Source organism: Seriola lalandi, unplaced genomic scaffold (assembly GCF_002814215.2).
Source record: "Seriola lalandi dorsalis isolate HSWRI2012SDOR001 ecotype SW California unplaced genomic scaffold, Sedor1 jcf7180002054280, whole genome shotgun sequence".
In the NCBI taxonomy this organism is placed as follows: Eukaryota; Metazoa; Chordata; class Actinopteri; order Carangiformes; family Carangidae; genus Seriola; species Seriola lalandi.
Window position 1 is genome coordinate 252,154 of NW_019524833.1, and position 10,125 is coordinate 262,278.

General features: G+C 34.9%; 1 protein-coding gene across 1 annotated transcript in view; it reads right to left on the minus strand.

Annotated features, from left to right (window-relative positions):
- The window catches only part of kcnk9 (potassium channel, subfamily K, member 9), a 48,369-nt gene that overhangs the window by 1,603 nt on the left and 36,641 nt on the right, over nucleotides 1-10,125 (minus strand). The gene's annotated exons all lie outside the window — the stretch shown is intronic.

Below are 10,125 nucleotides of genomic sequence, written 5' to 3' on the forward strand. Positions count from 1 at the left end.
GGGGTGGGGTGGGGTCCAATTAGTCAGAAGTTTCCGGTGAGGTAGAGGAGTTTGGAGGAGCGATTGGAAAGGAGTACGGACGAGCCAGTGAAGCTTTTAGCTTAATTAAACTTTATCTTTAGACCACAAGCTGCTGACTCACACACAAACACACTCTTTTTGAAAACCAACCTGTGGGTCTAACAATAGGATTCATGCAGCACATGAGTTTTAATTTTTCAGATGTAATATAAAGGATGTTATATGCTTTGCAGGATAAACATGAAGTTGCTTCAGAGATTGCATTATGAATGAAGCTCACTGCGGATGAATATGCAGGGATGAAAGAAGAGAGTCTTATTGATTATCTCTCCTCCACCACTGCCCATAACTGTGAGTACTAAACACCAACAGCAGAGCCAAGAAACACCCACCATCAGTTGGCATGTGTATCACTTCAACAACTGCCTTCCAAATGGAGGTATAATATTTCTGGTGTAGTGTACAGCATTTATTCTTTATTTATTTATTTATTTTTAGATATGTCCTGAGCAAGTTTTTGTTTTGTGCTCTCAGATATTGATTCTGTGTTTTTCCCATAGGGCTTTCCACCCACTCAAGCATGTGTTTAGTTATGCACTTCAAATAAGAAATAAATAAATAACAAATGGCTGCAGCAGTCTGATTTGCTCTGGCAAAGTGAGTACTTATATTTGCATGTACAGTGTGTATGTATGTATTGCACCAGGAAGGTTTGAACGGTGGATTTAAACATTTTTATTGACTTTAATATTTATTTTTTGACACTTTCTTTAAAATCTGAATTTCACAGTTCAAACAAATTGTTATTCTAAATTAATTTAAAGTTAATATTTTTAACTTTAACAATAGTAGAAATGACTTTGTCTAATGTGAGCAGGGTCACTTGTTGTTATGAGCCCACAGTGTTTTGTCAGATAGAACTTCTCTATAATAGAATAAAAGCAATGGGAACCAACATGAGGACTTGTGTCCCCTTCAGCCTGGTTGGTATCTGAAGAACAATTACAGATTAAATCTGAGAACCAGTGCTGGTATTAAAGTGGCTGGCTAATTCAGAGCAGAATCAGTCGTAGAGATCTGACTCTGAAGCTAGTTCTCCATTGAAAGAACAAATGGAAGTGGAAGAAAAATCCAACCCTTATCTCAACGGGCTAAAGTTGTAGCCCAGAGCTAATCGACGCCACGGTGACGTTATACTCCCTGTTTACATCCCCCAAAGCTTCCAGATGATGAGAACTGTAGAGCATTATTATCCCCCAAATAGAAGTAAGACAAAGAATGATATTAGGATTTACAAAGATATTAATATTAACTTTATTCATGTAGCTGGGTCCCAATAACATGGTTCTTATATTCCTGAAACACTGGCACTCCGACCATTCATATGAAGACATTTGCATTTTCCCCTGTGTTGAAAACTTGCTTGCTTTGTTGTGACATCACAAAGTTACAGGAAGTCCTGACGGCTGGTTTTAAGGCTCAGTTTCTGAATACAGGCTGTGTGCATTTCTCTGTGGACTGAGGCTTTGATACTTTCACAGTATTAATATAAAACAACACATGGACCTTTATACAATATTTGACCTTTAAAAAACCCTGCCCCAGGAAACAGCTATGAGCAAAGTCTAGTGTGGAGTTGCTCTTTAACTTCAATATTATACTGATCAGTTTCAAAATATGTTACACAGCTTGATTTAGTTCTTGCTCTCTTATTTTTTGCCATCAGTTTCAATTTAATTCAGAGCACTGTGTAAATCAACTTCAACTCAAAATGCACTTAATGCTGCAGACTGATTTGAAAACGCTGTATAGCCTCCGGCAACAATACTGCTTAAGTATGATAGATCAGTCTTGACCTTGGAAACAGAATTGTCTTAACTGAAAGTCCATGTACTAGAAAAACAGCTACCGAGGTTCTACTCTCCCTTATTCACAATATACGACCACCTGTTATCATATGACTGTAGGTCATGTGACACCTGAGCAAAGTTTGCAGTCAGTGGGAACATTTGGGCCACCTGGAGAATGCAGAATAAAATCTACAACACTGGTATTCTCTGGAAAAACGATATGCATAAATGTTGAGTTTTTAAATGCACTGAAAGATGCGAAATCACTGATCGGTCCTCGAAGTTTCAGGTCTCTGCAGGAAGCTGTTGGATCAGCTGCAGGTCAGCAGCAGCCGAGCGTGTTGCCGGCGTGCGCTGACTGCAGATGAGCCGATTGAATTCTTTTGAACGATGAGAAGCAACGTGCACATCATTTCCACTATACGCACAAAAAAGGGAAAGTGGCTTCTACCAACAACATGAGTGACCTCATCAAGAATATCTAAAACACACAAATCTTCATTGCTCTCCCTCACGCAACACACATGGGATATTAATGGCAACGTGCTTTCTGGAAACAGGACAACCATTTGGATATGATGCAAATCTGTGACTAGTGGCTCTATCATGGTGGCAGCAGATATGAGCAATTCATAGAAATTGCTCTCTTCCCACAGAATTTATTCTAATTCATGCAGGAGAAAAACATGTTTAAGGAGACTACTGCTCGTGAAGACTCAATTTGGGTCACAGTGAACGTCATGTACAAGAAGCAGCGAAACATGCTTGTGACATCCCAAAAGTGTGTGTCAATTATAATTACCTCTCAGGACAGATTTGCATTCTACCCAGCCATCTGTCTTCTCCCTTCCTTGCCCAAAATTAGCAAATTAATTGATATTGATTCTTATGGCTTCAATTTGTTCTCGTGGGGTAATTAGGACATAATGAATTACAGTGGGGGCCGTGGAGAAATGACAACTTTCATTTGATTTGTGCTGCAACTCGAGCATGCAGACAGAGCTCCTCCACGGACAAATCCATCAACATTGTGTTTTACACTCAAAGACATTATCCACCAACTAACAGATACTTCTGTTTGGACGAGTCATTCGAGGTTTCTGTGCGACTATCGCTCTCAGCAGCCTCTCGCTGCTGCAATCAGACCCGAGTGTATTAGGTATCGATTCAAATGCCGGGTTGCCACCCTTGTATGTGTTTCCTGTTAGATTTTCACATCCTTATTTTAAGTTTAAAACTGGACAGAAGGAGGAAGGTTGAGGAAGTCATGAAAGCAGTTTGTTAAATGAAATAACTTGTGTAGTTTGAGCTCTTGTGTTTCAGCTTCAGCTCCAACATGCATTAGTGTCCTTACATTTCCAAAGTAATAAATACAGGATGATTAAGAGGGATTTACAGGGACTCAGGGAGATGGCCTGCAGAAACTACAGAGCGGATATTATCTTGTTATCATCTGTGACATTTTCATATCAAATAATGTCCACTTGGCTGCTGTCTATCATCAACTGGTACGACAATGAATCCATAAACACTTTCCAGTTTGTTTTTTTGTCTGGGAACGTTTTTTTCCTTTCTCCTGAAGTTGTGATGTATTTCATGAGCATGAGAATGAGCTGTCTCCTTAGATGAAAAATAAAACAGAAGCAAACAAAAAAATCCTTCCATTCTTCGGCCTAAATAAGTCAAAGGAAGAAAAAAAACTATAATAGATCTTAACTTAAAATATGTCTTATTTTTCCCGAGCCAGCCTCTTAAAGTATTTCTTTGATGTCGTTGATGGGATGTGTGGTTCTCTGTGGCAGCGCTGCACTGTGTAATCTGTTTGTCCTGTTATAATGACTCTATTATCTGCTGTTGTCTTGGGAACAGACATATTTGCTCTCAACAGCGGAGCCCTGCCATGCACAGGTGCTTTTTTGCTCATGTGTGCACAGGTGAACGTGTGTGTTTGTGTACAGCGCAGTGTGTAGTGCAGTGGAAAAGAGAATCACCCTCTTTAAGTAAATGATAAAAGTACAAGACAGGCCCTGGTCACTCCGATATTACATAATGAGACACATTTTCAAAATGGATGGTTTGTGTCCTATACATCCATGTAGAAGAAGACATCTGATATACAGAATTTTCAATCATATTATCTTCTCCCACAAGCTGCTGCAGGCGAGATATGTTAATGAAAACACACCAGTCTTATCAGCAAGAAGCACAAAGTGTGTCTGCAACCGAGCCCTCAATATAATTCACTAATTGAGATGCTGTAAATTTGTACAAATATAAATCTGATGAGCTGACGCACAAAAGAAAACTGAAAAAATTGTCTCCTAAACAGATTTTCCTGAAAAAGAAATCCTTATTTAGTACATCTTAATATACTCAATTATAATAAACAATGTAACAATTGATTGCTTTCAGGACAAAAATGGGACATTTTGTGATAAAAACAGCAGCGAAAAACCATTCACAGTACTTGGCAATCAAAAGTGGAATTAAACTAAATCTGCCGGCCATCTGCTGAAAAAGAAATAAACATAAAAAATATAATGAGATATCTTAGTGTGAGCTGAAAAGAGCAGCATTTCAGGTCAGCTTCTCCCACAGAACATTTCAATTTGAAGAAGTTTTCTGTATCACTGCACATCTTTTGAGTCACTCTTCAAATGTTTGAACAAACCAGAGTGGGAAGTGTGATAACACGTCGGCACAGAGGTGCCTCCTGAAAATAGTTTTAGTGTCATTTGGAGTAGGAAGAGGTAAAAACTGTAGCTCAATGTCCACAGAGTCTAACGTCATGCTCCAGCTCTGTGAGGCTGTACTTAGCCTCCGTGGTGCTTTGCGCTAGCTGTGAATATGTCAGCATGCTAACATGCTCATGTGGCAGGTACAGTATTGACCATGTTAACCATCTGAGTTTAGCATGTTAGTGTGCTGCCAGTTGCTCATTAGTATCAAATACAAAGTTCAGCTGATTTTGAAGAAAATAGTTTTGAAGGTATTTGGTCATAAACTATGACCATAGTTGAAGGGATAGCTTTGTTGTTATATCATAACTTCATCCTGAGGGAAAGTTTTATGACTATCAGACCAATATATAGTGTTGCAGGGTATGTGTCTTTGGAGTTAGCTCTTAAGTCTGGTTTCCTCGACAAAAAGCAAATAGTGTTTTTACATTGGCTTTAGGATTACTGCAGAAAATAAGATCTGTGACAATCTATCCATCCATCTAACCAAAAAACATTCAAAAAGCCCACAGACTTCTGGACAAGGGAACCCGAAGTGCTAAAATGCAACTAGTTTATGGGTTTTAGGACTCATTCCTGCAGCACTCTGTTGAGAAATTCTTATCAAAAATACAAATATCAACCTCTAGGTGGCAGTAACAGAAGAGTCTGTCAATCACAAAAGTCATTGGGATACATTATCTGGGAACCATGAATGTCTCTACAAAATATTTTGCCAATCAATCCAAAACATATTGAGATATTTGACTGGATAAGTGAAACTTTTACCTGCTGACGACCCTGACGTAAAATGTAAGGCAATCACCAAAGTTACTTTAATGCAAAACAAGACAGAAAACAATAAAATAAGTAAAATTATCTGCCAACAGAACAGGAACACTTTTTTACAGTTGCGACAGCTTTATAATTGTGATAAGATGAGTTTCAAGCATTAAGTTACCCAGAACCAGTAATAAAATCTCAGCAAAGAGTTCTATATATTTTCAAGATCATTACGGACATAAAAGTTTGAAACAAGTAAAATTGTGTCTCGCTATGACCTTCATCTAATATATTTTTCCTTTTGCTTTTTGCAGTGTACAAGTCATATTCTGGTCACCATTAATATCTGTACAATGTAATAGTAGTTGTCAAAACATGTTACTGTGTTGTTAAAAGCCCAAAATGTCAACCTCAAAAGTCCCAAGTAACCAAGTTGAATTTGAATCTATCTTCTGGGGACCGACATTGTCTTTACAATATACCATGGTAATCCATCAAACGGTGGTTGAGATTTTCAGTCTGGAAAAAGTGATGATTGCTGAAAACCACAGAGCAGAATATTTTACAGATATGACATCAAGATGTATATCACTACATCAAACCCACTGACACAAGAGAAACAGATAAATATAATCCCACAACGGAAATGCAAATGTGTTTTCAGGCTATATCAATTGAATAAATGTATCACACCCCCTGTGTCTCTCCACAGTCATATCAAAAGTGCCTCTAATGGTTTACACATTTATGAATATACCAAGGCACCAGCTCTCATCATACACACCATGACTCAAACTTTGTTTGACTTCAATCCACTTTACTATGACTTATTTTGAATGTCTGCCCACCCCCACAATGTCAGCTCCATTGGCCCATGTGAGTGAGTTGACTCATTGTTGCTCAAACTGAAAGTTGACACAGCTGGCAGCTTAAATTCAATTATTATACCATTCTATTATTATATTATAGACAAGTGCTAGGTTTGCATACGGACAGAAGGAACATGTCCCTACCAATATTTTGGGCGGATAGAATTGTCCGTACCAATATTTGAGTGAACTCATTCGCACTGTGTTTGGAGTGAAATCAGATTAGATAATTGCAGAGTGCCTCCAAGAGATAACGTCTCCAAGACAAGCAATTTAGGCAAGCTGGCATTTGATTGACTGAAAGGGCAGGGGCTATCTGAAGGCTCACGTCATGTGAGAATATCACAGTGGTACCTATCGTCACCAGAAAAATGTCAATTAAGGTTATTTAACCATCTTAGTTAGCGTTACCTAGCAAGATACCCTGGCTTCTGTCATCTGCACGCTAGCAGTCAGGTTGCTAGCAGGATTAAAAATTAAATTGTAGATATATCAAAGTATGAGTTGAATTTCTGTCAAAATCGCATGAAATTATAACCATGAATACTATGACTTTTTTATACTTTGCTAAACTATGACTTTTTTATACTTTGCTAAAATATGACTTTTTATGCCTTACAATACTATGACGGTTTTTTTACATTTTTATGCCTTACTATACTATGATGTTTTATGCATTACTATACTATGACATTTTTTTGCCTTACTATAACTATGAAGTTTTTTGAAATTTTTATGCCTTATTATACTATGATGTTTTATGCCTTACTATACTGTGACAGGTTTATGCCTTAGTATTATATGACGTTTTTTGACAATTCATGCCTTATTATACTATGATGTTTTTTTGATGATTTATACCTTACTATACTATGACACATTTATGCCTTACTATACTACGATGTTTTTTTGACATTTTCATGCCTTACTATACTATGACGTTTTATGCCTTACTATATTATGACGTTTATTTACATTTTTATGCCATTTCATACTAAATGTTTTTAATGTTTTCATGCATTACTATTCTATGACATTTTTTGACATTTTCATGCTTTACTATACTATGACACATTTATGACTTACTATACTATGACGTTTTTTTGACATTTTTATGCCTTACTATACTATGACGTTTTTTTGACATTTTTATGCCTGACTATACTATGACACATTTATGCCTTACTATGCTATGATGTTTTTTGACGATTCTTGCCTCACTATACTATGACGTTTTTTGACATTTTTATGCCTTACTATACTATGACATTTTATGCCCTACTATACTATGACGTTTTTTTTTACATTTTTATGCCTTACTATACTATGATGTTTTATGCCTTACTATACTGTGACAGGTTTTTGCCTTAGTATTATATGACATTTTTTGACAATTCATGCCTTACTATACTATGACGTTTTTTGACGATTTATGCCTTACTATACTATGATGTTTTTGACATTTTTATGCCTTACTATACTATGACGTTTTTTGACGATTTATGCCTTACTATACTATGATGTTTTTGACATTTTTATGCCTTACTATACTATGACGTTTTTTTGACTTTTTTATGCCTACTATACTATGACTTTTTATGCCTTACTATATTATGATGTTTATTTACATTTTTATGCCATTTCATACTAAATGTTTTTTATGTTTTCATGCATTACTATTCTATGACATTTTTTGACATTTTTATGCTTTACTATACTATGACACATTTATGACTTACTATACTATGATGTTTTTTTGAAATTTTATGCCTTACTATACTATGACGTTTTTTTGACATTTTTATGCCTTACTATACTATGATGTTTTTTGACGATTCTTGCCTCACTATACTATGAAGTTTTTTCGACATTTTTATGCCTTACTATACTATGACATTTTATGCCCTACTATACTATGACGTTTTTTTTTACATTTTTATGCCTTACTATACTATGATGTTTTATGCCTTACTATACTGTGACAGGTTTATGCCTTAGTATTATATGACGTTTTTTGACGATTTATGCCTTACTATACTATGACGTTTTTTGACGATTTATGCCTTACTATACTATGATGTTTTTTTGACGATTCTTGCCTCACTATACTATGATGTTTTTTGACATTTTTATGCCTTACTATATTATGATGTTTTTTGCATTACTATACTATGACTTTTTTTGACATTTTTATGCCTTACTATACTATGATGTTTTATGCCTTACTATACTGTGACAGGTTTATGCCTTAGTAATATATGACGTTTTTTGACAATTCATTCCTTACTATACTATGACGTTTTTTGACGATTTATGCCTTACTATACTATGATGTTTTATGCTTTACTATGCTATGATGTTTTTTGACGATTTATGCCTTACTATACTATGATGTTTTTTGACGATTTATGCCTTACTATACTATGACGTTTTTTGACGATTTATGCCTTACTATACTATGATGTTTTTGACATTTTTATGCCTTACTATACTATGATGTTTTTTGACAATTCTTGCCTCACTATACTATGATGTTTTTTTGACATTTTTATGCCTTACTATACTATGAAGTTTTTCGACATTTTTATGCCTTACTATACTGTGACTTTTTTTGACGATTTATGCCTTACTATACTATGACATTTTATGCCCTACTATACTATGACGTTTTTTTTTGAATTTTTATGCCTTATTATACTATGATGTTTTATGCATTACTATACTATGAAGTTTTTTTGACATTTTTTTGCCTTACTATACTATGACGTTTTTTGACATTTTTATGCCTTACTATACTGTGATGTTTTATGCCTTACTATACTGTGACAGGTTTATGCCTTAGTAATATATGACGTTTTTTGACAATTCATTCCTTACTATACTATGACGTTTTTTGACGATTTATGCCTTACTATACTATGATGTTTTTTTGATGATTTATACCTTACTATACTATGACACATTTATGCCTTACTATACTATGACGTTTTTTTGACATTTTTATGCCTTACTATACTATGACGTTTTTTTGACTTTTTTATGCCTACTATACTATGACTTTTTATGCCTTACTATATTATGACGTTTATTTACATTTTTATGCCATTTCATACTAAATGTTTTTAATGTTTTATGCATTACTATACTATGACATTTTATGCCATACTATACTATGATGTTTTTTGACGATAAATGCCTTACTATACTATGATGTTTTTGACATTTTTATGCTATTTTATACTAAATATTTTTTATGTTTTCCTGCCTTATTATACGATGACTTTTTTAAAAAAAATTTCATGCTTTACAGTACTATGATGTTTTCTGACATATTTATGCCTTACTATACTATGACATTTTTTGACATTTTTTTGCCTTACTATACCATGGCATTTTTATACCTCACTATACTATGACATTTTTTGACATTTTTTTGCCCTACTATTCTATGACGTTTTATGCCTTACTATACTATGACACTTTATCTTTATATACCTAAGAGTTGAAGCTGTTTTTTGTTGTGGTGGTGTGGGGGTTTACGGTCTTGCCTTGCATTCAAGAGGTTGTAAGTTCAAGTCCCGTCTTGGAACTGTGTTTTTTGGATTTTTTTTTTTTCCTGACTATACTGTGACTTTTTTTCACATTTTTATGCCTTATTATACCATGATATTTTTTGACAATTTATGCCTTACTATACTATGACCATTTTGTTCCTGACGATTCTTTAATCTTTTCATACCTACTCTTAATGAGTATGTGTGTGTATGTGAGTATGTATGTCAAATTTGTAAGGTTGTGAATTCAAGTACCACCATGGAACTTTTTTTTTGGATTTAAAATTTTTTTGCTCCTTACAATATGATGATGTTTTTTGACATTTGTGTG